This window comes from Colobus angolensis, unplaced genomic scaffold, assembly GCF_000951035.1.
Source record: "Colobus angolensis palliatus isolate OR3802 unplaced genomic scaffold, Cang.pa_1.0 Scaffold127, whole genome shotgun sequence".
Taxonomy (NCBI): domain Eukaryota; kingdom Metazoa; phylum Chordata; class Mammalia; order Primates; family Cercopithecidae; genus Colobus; species Colobus angolensis.
Window position 1 is genome coordinate 3,130,112 of NW_012113919.1, and position 19,509 is coordinate 3,149,620.

The window sequence follows — 19,509 nt, forward strand, 5'->3', positions numbered from 1 at the left end:
ATCTCTATGTCCATGTGTACACAATACTTAGCACCTAGTTCTAAATTAGAGCATGTGTTATTTGGTTTTCTGTTGCTGCATTAATTTGCTTAGGATCATGTCCTCTAACTGCCTCCAGGTTGCTGAAAAGGACATAATTTTATTTTTTATGGCTATATAGTTTTTCATGGTTGTATATGCAACACTTTTTTATATCCAGTACACCACTGATGGGCACCTAGATTGATTCCATGTCTTTGGTACTTTGAATAGTGCTGTGATGAACATAAAAGTGTATGTATTGTTTTGGTAAAATAATTTATTTTCTATTGGATACACACCCAATAATGGCATTGCTGAGCATACATCAAATAAATTTCTGCTTTAAGTACTTTGAGAAATTTGCAAACCACGTTCCAAAGTGACTGAACTTTACATTCCCACAAACTGCGTACAAGCGTTTCCTTTTTTTTCAGCCTCACCAGTATCTGTTGTTTTTGAGTTTTTAATAATAACCATTGTGTCTGATGTGAGAAGGCATCTCATTGTGGTTTGATTCACATTTATTTGATAATTTGTGATGTGAAGCATATTTTCATGTTTGTTGGCCACTTGTATGTTTTCTTTTGAGAAATGTCTGTTCCTATCCTTTGCTCACTTTTTAATGAGATGGGGTTTTTTGTTGTTAAATTATTTAAGTTTCTTAAAGATTCTGGATATTAGACTTTGTCAGATGCCTAGCTTGTGAATATTTTCTGTTATTCTGTAGGTTGCCTTTCTCCATTGATAGTTTTTTTTTTTTCCCCTGTGCAGAAGCTCTTAAGTTTATTCAGTTTTCACTTGTCAATTTTTGTTTTTTATGACAAATGCTTTTGAGGACTTAGTCATAAATTATTTTCCAAAGATGATGTGTAGAATAGTGTTTCCTAGGTTTTCTTCTAGGATTTTTATAGATTAAGGTTTTTCATTTAAGTATTGAATCCACCTTGAATTAATATTTCTATGTGTTGAAAGAAACAAGTTTAGTTTTATTCTTCCATATATGACCTTCTAGCTATCACAGAATCATTTATTGAATAAGGAGTTCTTTGCCTATTGCTTTTGTCAGCTTTGTTGAAATTCAGATGGCTATGGGTGTGCAGCTTTATTTCTGGATTCTCTGATCTGTTCCATGGATCCATTTCTGCACCAATACCAGGCTGTTTTGGTTACTGTAATCTTATGGTATGGTTTGAAGTCGAGTAGTGTGGTGCCCACAACTTTGTTCTTTTTGCTTAGGAGTGTTTTAGCCATTTGGCTCTCTTTTGGGTTCCATATTAATTTTAGATTTTTTTTCTAATTATAATGGTAGTTTGATAGGAATAGCATTGAACCTGTAGATTGCTTTGGGCAATATGTACATTTTAATTATATTGATTCTTTAATCCGTGAGCATGGAATATTTTTCCATTTGTTTGTGTCATCTATGATTTCTTTTAGAGTGTTTTGTAGTTCTCCTTCTGGAGACCTTTTATCTCCTTGCTTAAATGTATTCCTAAGTATTTTATCTTTTGTGGCTATAGTAAAAAGGATTGCATTATTGATTTGGGTTTCAGCTTAAACATTATTGTTCTGTAGAGATGCTACTGATTTTTGTACATTGATTTTGTATTTTGAAACATTACTGAAGTTATCAGTTCCCGTAGGTTTTTCACAGAGTCTTTTGGATTCCCTGGGTACAGAATTATATCATCAGTGAAGAGAGACAGTTTTTCCTTTGTTTTCCAACTTAGATGTCTTTTCTTTTGTCTGATTGACCTGACTAAGACTTCTAGTGCTATGTTGAATAGCAGTGGTGAGAAAAGTAATCCTAGTCTTGTTCCACTTCTCAAGGGAAAGGCTTTCAGCTTTTATCCATTCAGTATGATGTTGCCTGTGTGTTTGGATCTTATTATTTTGAGATATGTTCCCTTGATGCCTAGTTTGCTGAGGATTTTTATCATAAAGGAATGCTGGGTTTTATGAAAAGCTTTTTTTATATCAGTTGAGATAATTTTTTTATTTTAATTATAGTTATGTAGTTAATCACATTTATTGATACCTTGTATCATAGGTATGAAGTCTACTTGGTCATGATGAATTAACTTTTTAATATGCTGCAAGACTTTGCTAGTATTTTGTTGAGGATTTTTGTTTATGTTAATCAGAGATATTGGCTTATTGTGGTATTTTTTCATTGCATATTTGAATGTTTTGGTATCAGAATGAGGTTGCATTCATTGAATGAGTTAGTGAGAAGTCTTTCCTTCTCAATATTTTGAAATGGTTTCAGTAGACTTGGTACCAGCTCTTCTTTGTATGTCTGTAGAATTCAGTTCTTAATCCATGTGGTCTGTATATATTTGTAGTTTTTATTTTTCTTATTACTGATTCAATTATGGAACTCAATATTGTTCTGTTCAGGGTTTTAATTTTTTCCTGATTTGATCTTGACAGGTTATGTGTTTCCAAGAATTTCCTCTAGATTTTCTAGTTTGTATACATAGAGATGTTTATTATGAGCTCTGTGGATCTTTTGTATTTCTGTGGAATCAGTTGTAATGTTGTCTTTGTTGTCTCTGATTGTGCTTATTTGAATTTCTCTCTCTGTCTTTTTTGCTAACCTAGCTAGCAGTCTATTATTGATCTTGTTGATTTTTTAAATAACAAACTTTTGGTTTTGTTGATTTATTGAATTTTAAGTTCTCTTTTTTTTTTTGTCTGTTGTTCTCTGATTTCAGTTATTTATTTTCATCTGCTAGCCTTGGAGTTAGTTTGTTCTTATTTTTCCAGTTCCTCTAGCTATGATGTTAGATAATTAATTTAAGATCTTTCTTTTTTTTTTTTTTTTTTCAGACAGGCTTTGAACACTATAAATTTTCCTCTTAACACTACTCTTTCTGCCTCCCAGAGATTTGGGTATATTGTGTCTCTGCTTTTTTTATTTCAAAGAATTTTTTATTTCCGCCTTAATTTTATTGCTTACCCAAAAGTTATTCAGAACCATGCTGTTTATTTTCCATGAAATTGTGTGGTCTTGAGAGATCTTCTTAGTATTGATTTCTGTTTTCATGTCACTGTGGTCTGAGAGTATGGTTGGTGTAATTTTGATTGTTTTTAGAAGTTATTGAGTCTTGCTCTATGGCTGAGCATGTGATTTAGCTCAGAATATGTTCCATGTGCAGATGAGAAGAATTAATATTATGTGGTTCATGTGTGGAATATTCTACAGATGTCTGTTAGGTCCTATTGCCCAAGTGTTGAATTTATGTCCAGAGTTTTGTCTAGTTTTCTGCCAGAAAGTCATTTTGACTTTAGAGTCTTATTATTTAAGAAATACCTTTTGTAATTCTATCACTGCTATTTATGGCAATTTCTCTGATAGATCTGGGCAAAATTGATTACCTTCTAGAAAATGTTTACCATTCCAAGTGCGTTAGGAACATTTATGATTCTTGGGAGGAGGTCAAAATATCAACACTAACAAGTGTTTGGAAAAAGTTGAGGGCAACTTTCATAAATTACTTTGAGAGGTTCAGGACTCCACAGGAGGAAGTTACTGCAGATGTAGTGAAAATGCCAGGAAAACTAGAATTAGGCCTGGGTCCTGAAATAGTGACTTACTGCTGTAATTTCATGATAACACTTAACAGGTGAGAATTTGCTTCTCATGAATGGGCAAAGACAGTGGTTTCTTGAGATGAAAGCTACTCCTGGTGAAAATACTGTGAACATTGTTGAAATGACAGCAAAGTACTTATAATATTATATAAACTCAGTTAGTAAAGCAGTGGCAGAGTTTGAGAGAATTGACTCCAATTTTGAAAGAAATTGTGCTGAGTCAAATGTTATCAAACAGCATAGTATGCTGCAGAAACATCTTTTGTGAAAGGGAAAGTCAGTTATGGCAAACTTCTGCATCATCTCATTTTAAGAAATTGCCACAGCCACCCAACCTTCACCAATAACCACCGGATTAGTGAGTAGCCATCAACTTCCAGGCAAGACTCCTCTACCAGCAAGAAAGATTACTACTCCCTGATGGTTCAAAAGATTTTTAACATTTTATCATTAAAGTATTTTTAAATTATAGCATGTGTATCTTTTTAGATATAATCTTACTGCACACTTAATAAACCAGAGTATAATATAAAGATAGTTTTTATAACCGTGATGAAACCAAAAAAATGTATGACTTGTTGTATTGTAGTATTCACTTTATTGGACATTCACTTTATTTTGGCGGTCTGTATTGAAATCAGCAATATCTGAGGTATATCTTCACCTTCACGCAGACCAGTTTTGTTCTATTGCAGGCACTGCTGCTTCTAAGAGATGTTGACCAGAGGGTGGGGGAGTTTCCTGCTCTTCAAGGTTGGTGACTGTAGCTGTGGCTCTGCAGTGCCATTTAGTATCTGGTAGCTGAAGACACGCTGCATGCAGTTACCAGGACAGGAGGCTGGTGCCTGCCTAACAAAGTGAGAAGTTCCTTGACTGAATGAAGACCTTAGGCTTATTCCTAGTGAACTGAGGTACAAGGACAGCAGAGCACAAAGGGCTGTCCGGAAAGAAGTGACATAGAATCCAGCACCTATTTACAATTTATTTTCTTGATAGAAGCCTAGGGAGAAAAGCTAGAGGTTCTGAGTGCCTGAGACTTCCATGTCCATTCACTTTGCTCTAGGCAGAGTCACTCTGTGGTAGGAGTGGAGGGAGGATGGCATAGGAAACTTAGTGAATAGTACTGTTTCCATCTCTATTGCACAGGCAGGCCATCAGCTGTCTTGGTCCAACAGTGAAGACTTCTTATTAAGAGTACCAAGACCCATCCTTTTCAAGGAAACCATTCAAGGAACTCTTCTTTGTTTGATTTGCTGGGGTCTAGATGGCAAGAAACATATATTATGTGGTGGGTATAGCTACCATTGCTGTTTTATTTTTATTTTTGTTCTGTTTTTCTTTCTTTGTGGTCTCTTGAAGTTATTTCACACTGATGTAATTTTTTTCACATTAAAATAGCTATTAATCTCATCACTGTCTTCCTTGTTTATTTGCAAAATTTGTCCATTACGTCCATCTGCAATTTAAGCATGTCCTCACCTCCTATTGATTTTTCTCCTTATCCTGTTTCTTTTCATCTCGGTGACTGGGTATTTTTGTCTTTGACTTAGCTTCTGATTTTTATATTCCAAATAAATACTTTTAATTTGTAAATAAAAACTGAATACCCTTTTAAAAATGTTTATGTTTATTGTCTATGTCCTAAAGGAACTAGTTATTCTCAAAGTGCTTTATAGAAATGCTCTCCATGGTAGTGTGAGGCTGAGGGAAAAAAATGTTTTTTTAATAATCATACTAGGAAAGACTACACATGGGGAGGCAACATAGGCTACCCAGTAGCTTATTGGATGAGTTATAATGGAGGACCCTGCCCAGCTTAGGTCTTCTAAATAAATGTTAGTGCCATTAACTATCTCCATCTGCTTTTCTAATAAGCAGTATTAATCTCTTTGTGGAAAAAAAATTCTAGTAATTTTGAGGGGAAGCCCACCTTTGCCATATGAGAAATATGAAGAAGTTATTTCATAACCTGCCACAGAAACTAAGATTTTCTCCTACAACTCTAGATCATAACATAATTGAAGTGTACACACATATTAACTTGACTTAGGCAAGTTTCTTTTCTTTTTCTCTCACTTCCCAACAAATACTTGCCTAATGGTAAGAATATAGTTTTTCATGTTCATGGGGAAATAATTCCAGAAACACTGCAGATACCAAAATCCATGCATGCTCAAAGGTTTTATATAAAATGATTTTATACAAAATCATCTCTAGATTACTTATCATACCTAATACAATGCCTATGCATCACTTTATTCATGTGGTTTCAACCTCGTCTTGTACTCAGCGCAAGACAAATTCAAGTTTTGATTTTGGAATTTTGTGGAATTATTATATTTTTAATGTTTTTATTTGAAGTTGTTTGGTGAACTCAATGATGCAGAACCCAAGGATATGGAAGGTCTAATGTAATTGGAACTAGGAGTGGGCTTGTAGACAAAACCCTCAAAGTGAACGTCAAATTGGTTGTAGCATTTTGTCAGTGTGTGGATGAAGAGAAGGGAGAATAAGTAACTGGGAATGATTTTTTCCAATGGAAAGTGATAAAATAATCAATTTAATTGGCATAATTGTTCAGAAAACAGATCTAGACCTATGTTTAAATATATATTATTTTTCAGCATTTTTGTAAATGTTGTCACCATGTTATGAGGTAATTTTGAGAATTAGATTGTTATCAAAATATTGGATAAAAATAGAAATTGTGAAAAATAGAAGAAATTAGATATCTGGTTGTAACACATAAGGCAGGCATGAAATTACAATGTGATTACATGACTCTGCTGCAGGAAACAAATTGTCCTTATTGCTAGCACTCTACATAATAAATTATTCTCCAAGTACTTAACACATAAAATTATATTATTCTTTAAATTTGCTAATCTACAAAATGGCAATGAGTGAAATGAATGTCCTCTTTGGGAAAATATGAGGCAAAATATGATTATAGCAATTGCATAGGCATATCTGATACATGTGAATTGATGAACATTAAATCTGTTACAAAATAACTTCCCCAAGAATCTAACAGCACCTAAATGGTTGTATCTACCTTATTATGGTGATAATAAACATAGAGGCAATATTAAAGATAAGAATAAGATAAAGAGTATTTGAACAGATAAAAAAAGTAAGATATGTATAGAAATTATGTTAAAACCTTGAAAAAATATGTATACATGGCATTTGTAAGTATTTGATTAATTAAGATATCATAAATGTAGAGTTTACAAAATAAAATAATAGCACTCATCCCAACATTTTACTTTAGCTCTCATGGAGAGCTAAAATGGTCATGAGTATCAAGCAGAATAGGAATTGACTGCATCAACTGAATTAATAGAAGAAGAAAGTAATATTTTTGACTTTTTGCTTAAAACATTGCTGATCCTTTGTTTTGTTTTGTTTTTCCAGAGGCAAGAAAACTTTTAAGCTATTAACAGCTTTTAATAATTTACTATACTCCTATGAACAAAATTTGGACCATATTTGTTTCTCGCTACCTAATTTCTCCAGAATTTTGAAGCTGTTTCTGAGTACTCCTTACTGATGGCAATATAGTTGTTTGCATGAGTGCAATAAGAATCTGTTTTCGTTTGTTAACAGGATGCAATTGGAGAAACCGGCTATTTCACCAAGGTTTTGACTGGGAATGGTGTGCTTTCCTTATGGCACCAATAAAGTACTTGGGAAAACTGGCCTCATATTCTGTGTACACAGTCACTGTACCAGGTTTCTGACCTGTGAGAAGTAAAGAATGTCACTTTCTGAAAAGCTCAGAAGCCCTAGGTTTATCTCGGAACCTCAAGAACAGAGGAAATTCACCCAACACATAGCCATTTGATGGCATAAATCCATGGCTTGACTCAGCTTTAAAAAAGCCGTATCTGGGCCAGGCATGGTGGCTCATGCCTGTAATCCCAGCACTTTGGGAGGCTGAGGTGGGCGGATCACGAGGTCAGGAGATTGAGACCGTCCTGGCTAACAGTGAAACCCCATCTCTACTAAAAAATACAAAAAATTAGCCAGGCATGGTGGTGGGTGCCTGTAGTCCTAGCTTCTCCGGAGGCTGAGGCAGAAGAGTGACCTGAACCCAGCAGGCAGAGTTTGCAGGGAGCCGAGATCACACCACTGCACTCCAGCCTGTGTGACAAAGTGAGACTCCACCAAAAAAAAAAAAAAAAAAAAAAAAAAAAAAAAAAAAAAAAAAAAAACCTTATCTGAGATTCCTAGTATGAAACAAAGTTCCATCAAAGCCAATTTGAAAGCTTATGTAAAAATAATTATTCTAGCTGCACTGTATACGAGTAATTAGGCCAAGTAGAATAAAGCAAATCAGCCTTACCATGATTCGTCTTTAGTAAAAACGGGAAACTGAAGAGAAAAAAAATGTTTCAAAAACTGTAGTACATCTGTTGTTAGATTCTAATCTTGCCTAATGTTTTTCCATTTTTATTATTTTCTACAGTTTGGACAAAATTCTAATTTTTCTAAGCTACAACTCCTCAAAATGATGTTATCGATTTTTTTTTTCTTTTTTCTGATTAGGAGTCACCAAAAACTAAGGTGTGCTGTGACCTGAAGCTAAACAATTTAAGTTTCAGAAGAAAATAACAGCAACCTACTTATATACATAAGCCACTTTCATATCTGCCTACTAATGTATGAACTTCAAGGTGTGGTCTATATGCATTTTCCAGGATTGTTCTTTTGTTTGTTGTTGTTTTTCTCCCTTCCTCCCTCTGTTTTCTCTTCATAGGACATGAGAATTCACGACCTGCTAAAAATGAGCTTTCTTAATAACTGAGGACCTACCCATCTAAGAATAAACCATCCTAGCCATGAAAGATCAGACAAAACCTGAGAGCAGAGACTCGTTTTCTTTTAAAATGCTTTCTCCAAAAGATTTTTTAAAAAGAAAAGGGGGGAAATGTGAAAGAAAACTAAATACCATGGCCCCCAAATCACTAAGCTAAAGGGAACAGTCAAGCTGGTAACTGTTTAGGGCCAATCTGCATCCCATTCTATTGAAAATCTCCCCTCTTACCACTGAAATAAATGCATATCTGATTGCCTCTTTTGGAGAAGCTAATCAGAAACTCAGAAGAATGTAAGCACTTGTCTCCTGTCTACCTATGACCTGGAAGATCCCTCTCCCTTCAAGTCTTCCCACCTCTGCTTTGAATAGTCCCACCTTTCCAGACCCAACCAATGTTCATCATAGGTATGTTGATTGATGTCTCGTGTCTCTCTGAAATGTATAAAATCAAACTGTACTCTGACAACCTTGGGTACGTGTCTTCGGAAACTCCTGAGGCTGTTTCACAGGTATCATCCTCAGCCTTGGAAAAATAAACTTTCTGAATTAACTGAGACCTGTCTCAAATTGTTGGGGTTTGCAAGTGTTTTCAGCTCCTTATTCCATTCCCCTCAAAAGAGATACAATACTATCTTAAAAATCCTCAAATAGCTGACCATTCTCAGATACCAACAGATGAAATTCCACTTTACTACAAAGCCCTCCAGTCACCAGAAGCTCTCCATCAGGCTTAAGTTCACTTCTTTCTATACAACTTTGCCCTATTTCTTTCTTCTCTAAATAGAAAGCAAGTCCTCATTTATCTAATCTGTGCAATTACTCCATCAGTCTCCCTTCATATTTCTCACATCTTAGCCTTTATTGTACTGTTTTTCTATGGAGTTTATTAAAATGCTCATATCTGTACCCCATGCAAAAATTCTCCCTTTCTAGCACAACACCCACTAAAATACTTTTTTCTCCCTTGGGTTTTCATTTTTAGAAGACTTTTTATACTTCACATCTCTCCATTATCTTATCTGCAATTTAGTTTTTAACAGGCTGTAATTTAATTTCGCCTCAGCATCAATTCAATAAATGTTGTTTTGACAAACCATACGAATATTCTCTGTACACTTTCTATTCTAATGTGTTTCACCTCACTATTCAAGACTAGTGTTCCTCTTCTTCTCCCAAGACTATATAGTAAAATTTTAAATCATGTTTCTGCTGCAGAAACTCTCAATTCTACAACACGTGCCTAGATGAAATTCTAATCAGCTACATCCAACTCCTTCCTGATAACTCTACTTAGGCTAACACAGTCACCTCAAACCTAGAAATTCTGAATGGGATATTGTCGCATCCCTCATTAAATTTTATTTGTTAATAAATTTGTCAATGTCAACTTAGGAGCCCACCTTACAGAACTGTCTAAGTCAGAATTAAATGACAATTTTTCCTGTCCTGCCATAGATAGTTGCCAAGTCTTGCCACTTCTGCATTTTAGTATTTAGTCTGCCTTGCTTTTTGCCTTTTATTTCTACTATCACTCAAAATAATACCGTTCTTACTAGTCTACCATTACTCTAGGCCAGGCCCTCTCAAACTTCTTCCCATTTGAATGCTAATACGAGTAAAAAGAGTTTCATTTTTCTCTCCTGCCTTTTAATTTATCCCCATTTCATACAAACTAAAGTCTATAGACTCTAATGCAACATGTAAGGTTTTTTTTGATTGCATCCCATATTCTTCTCTATTCTCAGTTATATCCATAGATTGCCTCACACTTTTTCATGAGCATCACAGAACTTCTGGACTTTCTTAAATATACCCTGTGATTTCAGAACTTCTTACTGTTTCACATTCTCTGATTTTCATATAGTAATTTTATTCTCATTAATAACCCCCTCAATCTTGACCTCTACTTTCTTTGAAAAGTCATCTTCATCTTTGAAGACTAGATAAGGTGCTAACTTCTTAGAAAAATGTTTTCTACTTAATTCACGTCACAATAGAGAGTTCATTATTCTCTACAGCTATACTTTGTAAAAGTATCTTTCTATCTATGCCATATCATAAACTCCTGTTAAAAATTTTGATTTTATCACAGTTACAACCTTATTTAAGATCAAGATTATTTGGATTTATATCTGCCCCATATTACTAAGCTGGTGTTGAGAATAGAGTCAGGATAAATTTATATTTAACAATTCAATTGATAAATATTTCTTTTCTTGTCTTGTATCAACTTCTAGTTTAAATATTCACAACAAGCAGGGGGGAAAAGTATAAATACATATGTGAAGATGGTTTTAATGCCTTAGTCCAGGCCAGTTTACTTGGCTTAATGAGAAAGTGTTATAAGTAGGTATTGGAATTATATAGTTAAATATATATATATATATAATGTATGTGTAAATGTAATGTTAACTCAATTTAATTTAAATAAGTATTATTTATATTTTGAGATCTAAAAGCCATTACAACTCTAATATACCAATTTTTCTGATAATGGCATATTTTCTTGCTTTTTGCAAATTTATCATGCACTATAATTATCAGTGATTGGTGTGAAACTATCTAACATAATCATAGCTTTGATTTTATGATTGAAGAATAATGTATGCATTTACAATATATATGTGTTATACAAAATTGAAATTAAAAATTAAAGTATTCTGAACACATTCCCAGCCTAAACCACAGCATTTTAAATTAACCCTCAGCTGATATCACATATTTTTCTAAGAATGAGGAATATTTATTTAATAGACTTAAGGTAATTTTTACTCATTACTTTACTGTCAATTATAAAACAAACTTAGGCTCCTTTTCTCTTTTGTAGAAAGTTTACTTGGGAAATATTAACAGTCTAAACATAACAGCAACAACAAAAAAAATCAACCTGAACAATTCCTTACTCCTTTTCTTTAGGCATAGGTTCTGTTTTATTCATTATCACAATTTTCAAGGCAATTCATTTATCTAAATTTATTTTGTTTGTATCATATGAGTTAAAAAGAAATATCTTTATATAAGATTTGCAGCCTTTCCTTGAACATCCCACTGAGATATTTTTATTAAAGAAAATAGATGAGAAAAACATTATGAATTCATGCTTGTCATATGTAATTTGGAAAAAGCAAGTTCTTCAGGGACTCTCACTTTTGAGTATAAAGGAAGGCATGCTTGCTACCAATTTTTTTTTCCTCTTATTTGAAAGGAAAAACAAACAGAATGATTTTATAACATAGTTGGTGGAACAAATTGAGGCTAGTATTAATATAAATATATTATGTCTAGATTAATTTTGAGCTTGTTAATTTTTTTTTCCTCAGCTTTTACTTGCCCTTTCATTTCATAAAAAAATTCTTTTTCAAAGATCAAGGGCAACTCCTTTTTTCTTGTATGGTCTAAGACTAATTAATGAATTTTACGGGAGAGTTCCAGATATATGAGTCAGAACAACAAAGTTACTTATAAACTGCTTCTTATGTCTGGACAATGGTTTCTATTATCCAATATTTCTCTCTGGTTTTAGAAGGGTTGAAAAGAAAGGGTGTCCACATACTAACCCCAGAAGTAGTTAATATATTACTTCACATAGAAAAGGACTTTGCCTGTGTCATTAAATTGAAGATCTCAGGATGGTGAGTATCCTGGATAATCTGAGTGGAGTGATGAAAGGAAGGGGTCTCTAGCCCAGAAATGCAAGCAGCCTCCAGAAGGTGTAAAAGGCAAGGAAATAGATTCCCCCTGCAGAGATTCCAGAAAGAACCAACCCTGCACACACCTTCATTATAGTCCAACAAGACTGATGTTGTACATCATTACTTACTGACCTCAACAATCGTAATGTAATAAATAATGTGGATTTTTTTTTTCACTGAGACAGAGTCTCACTCTGTTGTCCAGGCTGGAGCATAGTAGCACAATCACAACTCGCTGCAGCCTCAAATGCCTGCATTTAAATGATACCCTGACGTCAGCTACTTGCTGCAGCTGGCTTATTTTTAGTATTTTCTAGAGTTAGGATCTCACTATGTTTCCCAAGACTGGTCTAAAACTCACAGGCTCAACTCATTCTCCTGCCTTAGCCTCCCAAAGTGCTGGGATTTCAAGCGTGAGCCACTACGTCTAGCCTGTTTTTTTACCCACTAAGTAGGTGGTAATTTGTTACAACAGCAATAGGAAACAAATACATAAAGTTTATTCCTGGTCAATTTTCAGGATTATACTAGGTCACTGTTCTCCCAGCAACTCTGACTATGAGTTTTATTTTCTTCACAGAAAATGATGGCCAGTGACGATATCCCCAAATTTGGGATTTCCTAAGCTATACTTTTATATTTTCTATTAGAAATATAAAAACATACTGTATTAGTCAGGGTTCTCTAGAGGGACAGGACTAATAGGATAGATGTATATATGAAAGAGAGTTTATTAAGGCGTATTGACTCATGCAATCACAAGGTGAAGTCTCACAACAGATCATCTGCAAGCTCAGGAGGAAGGAAGCCAGTCTGAGTCCCAAAACCTCAAAAGTAGGGAAGCCAATAGTGCAGCCTTCAGTCTATGGCCAAAGGCAAACCACTGGTGCAAGTCTAGGAATCCAAAAGCTGAAGAACTTGGAGTCCGATGTTCACGGGCAGGAAGCATCCAGCACGTGAGAAAGATGAAGGTCGGAAGACTCAGCAAGTCTGGTTCTTCCAGCTTCTTCTGCCTGCTTTATTCTAGCTCTTCTGGCAACTGATTAGATGGTGCCCACCCAGATAGAGGGTGGGTCTGCCTCTCCCAGTCCAATGACTCAAATGTTAATCTCCTTTGGCAGCACCCACACAGACACATCCAGGAACAATACTTTACATCCTTCAATCCAATCAAGTTGACACACAGTATTCACCACCAAACGTATCAAGCATCCAAATGTTTCTGTGGTATAAGCAAGGTAAAAAGCTTGCATAAAAAATCTCAGGCTTTTGATCTCTTGCCATGTTTTAAGTTTGTTGAGTTAAATACTAGAATTGAAAACGCCAAACTTTCTGGTAATATCTTACCTGTTAATGGCTAATCAAGTCCATCTCTCCTTAAATAGGAAAAACATTGTCCCACAATGGGTTGCTTCAGATCCTGCAAGAAGCAATTGCTGAGGAAGAATTGCAAAAATTTGCAAAAATGTATTAGAAGAAACACCTATGAGAGCAAATGAAGAGGTTGGAGGAAAAGGTTGGGTGAGTCTTCAGAGCATAATACAATTCTAACCCAGTGAAGGAGAGGAAGAAAGAAGTTTGGATGAAAGTATTAGGGCTCTCTAAGTTTGACATGGATACTGGGGCTTCTTGAGCAAAACACTTGTGGCTCCTAAGAAGCCCACTGCATTTATCTTGACTTTCACACAAAGACAATGATGGCTTTCCATATTCAGTAGCCAAACTCTTGTTTTATTATGTTCACTCTATTTGGGTGTTTGGAAGCCATCTTCATGTGGCAATGCCAGAAAACAAATCAGATCTCTTGAAGCAGGTTTTCAAATGTGTCAAATGGAACTGCATAAATGATTAACACCACATATGTTTAATTTAACCCATCTTTCTGTAGAACAAACATTAGAGAAAGTGGCAAGGTTTGATAAAATTGTATTGGACTTGAAGTAGGAAATTCTAAATTTTAGAATGCATGTATTAATCTTCTTGAATTATAGAAACCCCTATGAAATAATTTTCATTCTCAGTTAACTTGCATTATTTTCACTAATAGGTACTAATTTATTTATACATATATGAAATGTTAAATCAACATATTTATGCTGAGTAGGTAGAAATATATACACACACATACAAAAATGCACGGATACACATTGCATTATCCTGTGCTTACACTGACAATAAAGACATACCCGAGACTCTTTATTTAAAAAAAGAGTTTTAATGAACTCACAGTTCCATGTGGCTGAGGGGGCCTCACAATCAAGGAAGAAGGCAAACGAGGAGCAAAGTCGTGTCTTACATGGCAGCAAGCAAGACAAAGCTTGTGCAGGGAAATGCCCTTTTACCAAACTATCAGATCTAGTGAGACTTATTCACTACCATGAGGACAGTATGGGGGAAACTGCCCCCATGATTCAGTTATCTTCCACTGGGTCCCTCCCATGGCAGGTGGGAATTGTGGGAGCTACAATTCAAGATGAGATTTGGGTGGGGACACAGCCGAACCATATCATAGACATAACTCTTTCTATTCTGACTAATATTCAGTGTCATTTACTGGAAAATCTAGGGTTCCAGTGCTACATCTGCTCATACACATATCCTTTTCTTATCAGTTATTCTTCAAGTTAGTCACCATTACAGTATTTTTCTGAAAACTGCAGATGAAGGGAAACTCTCAGTCTACTGGAGAACTAAAAACAGTTCTCTATGTCCCTTACTCTTAAAATTCAGTGATGGGAATATTTCTTATATTAAATCTAATTTAAAATAATATGGTGCTAGTCACTAAGGGAAATAAAGAAAGTAATAAAAATAATCACTTCTTTTTAAAAATTTGGTAAACAACCAAGAAGTTTATTTTACAAAGAAAATTTAAGACAGAGATTCATTACATACGGATGCTATAAATTAGCACTAACAATCCTGGTAAAGTTTAGATAATGTGTTCAAAATATTTTCCATGAGACACGTTCACTTTGTCTTTCATTATTCCACCTGTTCCAATAAGATTAGTGCTTGCTGACAAAAAGAAAAACAAACAATTCTGAAAGAATCAGGTACCACTAAATTTATTAAAGCAGAGCTGTTTCAGTTGAGTAATATCATCTTTTCCTGAGACTCTGTTTATCCAGTATAAATGTGTTTCTTTAAAGGGTCTAGAAAACTACCTGCTTCACAAAACTTGGATATGAAATATTGTAGTATAAATAAATAATGTGGTAATTTCACTTGCAATATAGCTGTTTATTAAATGATGCAATTAAATATTAAATTTAGTTGCTTGCTTTTTTAGAATTCTGAATAGAGAAAATAAACATTCCATTTGGTATATTAGCCATTAACATATGATAGTCAGTGTTTGTGTTGTATCATATCAACCTTTTCTACCTCAATTATTTCAGCACACCCTGACATAAGTTAGTCTATCCACATGAAAAACTGCAGTGGGAAAACCTAGGTTCATCACTGATTATTTGTTCTTACAAATTATTTAGTTTATATTTTGTATATGAATCTGCTCTAATCTCTGGGGACACAGCTATAAACACAAGACAAATTTCCTACCACTAATAACAAAAACTTGTAAAATGCATGCTACATTAAAATTATAGTAGCACATATAGGGAGAGCATATTTGAAAGAGAAGACAGAAGAAAGCTCATCAAAGTGATAATGTAAAAATGGAGTTGGCTTCCTTGAGAATAAGTAATCATAGAGTAAGGGTGAGACAGCAGTACTGTGTTTCCTCTATTTATCCTCCATGCCTATGGATCATATGCTCTTACATGCCATGGGATATTGCTTTATTCTTGCATGGTTTTCTTAAACTCTGCCTACACTTACATGACTTGCTTTTATTTAATGAAACTCTCTTCATATTTCCTGTTTAGAATACCACATCTTCTTTCTGTAGGGCTTAATATCTTTGTGACATAAGAAACCTAATTAAGCTTCAGTGCCTCAATTTCATCATCTTTAGTATCTCTTAAGAGCTTACTATGTGTCAGACATCATTCAGGCACTGAAAGAGTTAGAAATCAATTCATGTGACCCTAAGTACAATCATATGAGATTTATACATTACTGCTTATATTTGATAGTTGCCAATGACTTAATTAACTCACCTGAGTTTACACAGGCAGGAGGACATTGAGGAACATTTGAACTAAAATCTCTGGATTCAAAACAGAAGCTCTTGTCTACTGTTCAGTGTTCTAGTGCCTGTTTCAAAGTCTTGATGTAAAATACATTTACAAAAGGAAAGTTCTAAGACTTGCCAGGACAACTTCTCAAGAAAGATGAGTTCTTCTAATCATTATTTATAATTTTCTCTCCTAGCAACATAATTAAGCAAGAAAATAATATTGGTACACTTGATAAGAAAGTGTTTTTGTTTTTTTGTTTTATTTTACTAGAAATAAAACTTACTGTTTGTGAAAAGGGGGTTCTAAAAATATTTTGATTTAAAATTAGTTCCACTGAATCATCACCAAAAAACCCTCAATAAATTTTAATTGTCTTGAGTATAAGACTGTAATATGATTTACAAGGAGGCTTAAGAGAGCCATATACAGTACATAACTGTCCTTAATATTATAAAACCACTAGAGTTAGCATAAGAAACTGTTTTTATTTTGTTTCTTTATTTTTTTGAGACAGAGTCTCACTCTGTCACCCAGGCTGGAGTGCAGTTGCAAGATCATGGCTCACTGTACCCTCGACCTCCTGGTCCCAGATGATTTTCCCATCTTACCCTTTGGAGTAGCTGGGACCACAGGAAAGTGTCACCTTATCTGGTAATTTTTGCATTTTTTTTCTAGAGATGTGGTCTCACATGTTGCCCAGGCTGGTCTTGAACTCTTGGACTCAAGAGATTGAGAGGTCTGGGCCTCTCAAAGTGCTAGAATTATGGGTGTTAGCAACTGTGCTCTGTTCTGTTTTTATTTTTAAATGTAATATTTATAAAAATTATACTATACCTGTAATTTGACGTTAGCTCTATGTAAACACTAGGTAGAGTATAAATAAAATAAGATAAATAAGTCATGGATTTTTTTTCAAATGTTTGTTTTCCACATATGCACACATAGATATATAATTTTAGTACATAGAGTATTTCAAAGTACTGTTTTACATTTTGTAAAAAAAAAAGACTTTTTCCAAAATGTTGTAATTTTAATAGCTTAGATTTTTCTTAATGTAATTTCATTAAAGTGTTCACTTTATGTTTATAACATTTATTAGGAATCTGGATCAGCTCTCTTAACGAAGACAAAAAGGCTGGAAGATATTTTGAAAAATATTCTTTAATGTCTTGAAGAACTGGAAACATAGTAAGAACCTATAAATTTTAAAAAAAAGTTAAATCGAGAATTTCTTCACCTATGTTCATCAGAAATATGATGAACCTGCATTGTAAAAATGGTTCAACATACAAAAATCAATAAATGTATTCACCACATAAGCAAAAGTAAAAACTAAAACCATATAATCATTTCAATACATGCAGAAAAATTATTCAAAAAAATCCAGCATCCATTCATGATTTAAAACCCTAAACAAACCAGGCATCAAAGAAACACAACTCAAAATAATAGAGCTATTTGTGACAAACCCACAGTCAGCATCATACTAAAAGGGAAAGAGCTGGAAGCATTCCCTCTAACAACTAAAACAAGATAAGGATGCCTACTCTCAACACTCCTACTCAACCTAATACTAGAAGGCCTAGCCAGATAGATCAGGCAAGAGAAAGAAATAAAATGTATCCAAATAGAATAAGAGGAAGCCAATTTATCTTTTTCTACTGATAATATGATTCTATCTATATCTAGAAAACCCTAAAGATTAATCCCAAAGACTCCTAGAAATAATAAATGTCTTCAGCAAAGTTGCAGGATATAAAATCAATGTACAAAAATCAGTAGCATTTCTATACATCAACAGCATTCGGACTGAGAGGCAATCAAGACTGCAATCCCATTTACGATAGCGAAAACAAAACAAAACAAACAAACAAAAAAAAACCGCTAGGAATATGTTTAACCAAGGAGGTGAAAGAGTTCTACAAGGATAACTATAAAACACTGCTGAAAAAAATTATAAATATCACAAATGCAAAAACATTCCATGCTCGTGGATTAGAAAAATCAATATTGTTACAATGACCATATTGCCTAAAGCAACTTAAAGAGTCAACGTAATTCCTATCAAATTACCAAATTATTTAATTATTTTTCACATAATTAGAAAAATTCTACAATTCATAAAATGTCCAAAAAAAAAAAAAAAAAGAATCTGTTGGCATCATATTACCTAACTTTACACTACAAAGTTATAGTAACTGAAACACCACGGTACAGGTACAAATACAGACATATAGATTAATGGGACAGAATAGAGAACCCAGAAATAAAGACACACACCTACAACCAACTGATCTTTGACAAAGTGAACAAAAATAAACAATGAAGAAAGAAAGCTATTCAATAAATGATGTCGGGAAAACTGGCTAGTCATATGTAGAAGAATAAAACTGGACCCGCAATGTCTCATCACATTTAAAAATTAACTCAAGATGGATTAAAGATTGAAATGGAAATCTTTAAGTTATAAAAATTCTGAAAGAAAACCTAGGAAAAACATTTTTGGATATTGACCTAGGCAAAAATGTATGATTAAGACCTCAGAGATAAATGCAACAGAAACAAAAATCAACAAACAGGAATTAATAAAGCTAAAAACTAAAGAACTTCTGCAAAGCATAGACACAATCAACAGAACAGATAACCTACAGAAGAAAGAAAATTGTTGCATACTATGTACCCAACAAAGAAATAATATCCAGAATCTGTAAGGAACTTAAACAAATCAACAAGAAAAAAACAAACCCATTAAAAAGTGAACCAAGGATATGAGCAGATATTTCTCAAAAGAAGACATACAAGTGGCCAACAAACATGAAAAACAAATGCTCAATATCACTATTCATCAGAAAAACGCAAATTAAAACCACAATGGGATACCATCTCACACCAGCCAGTATGGGTACTATTCAGTCAAAAAATAACATGTTGGCAAGGATTGGGAGAGAGGGAAATGCTTATACATTATTGGTGGGAATGTAAATTAGTTCAACCCCTGTGGAAAACAACATGGACATTTCTCAAGAAATAAAAACTGAACTATCATTTGATACAGCAATCCTACTACTGAGTATCTACCTCCCCCAAATAAATTGCTTTCTCAAAAGGCACCTACACTTGTGTGTTTATCACAGCACTATTCACAATAGAAAAGTCGTGAGATCTGTGCAATGTTGGTGTGCTGCACCCATCAACTCGTCAGCACCCATCAATTCATCATTTATATCAGGTA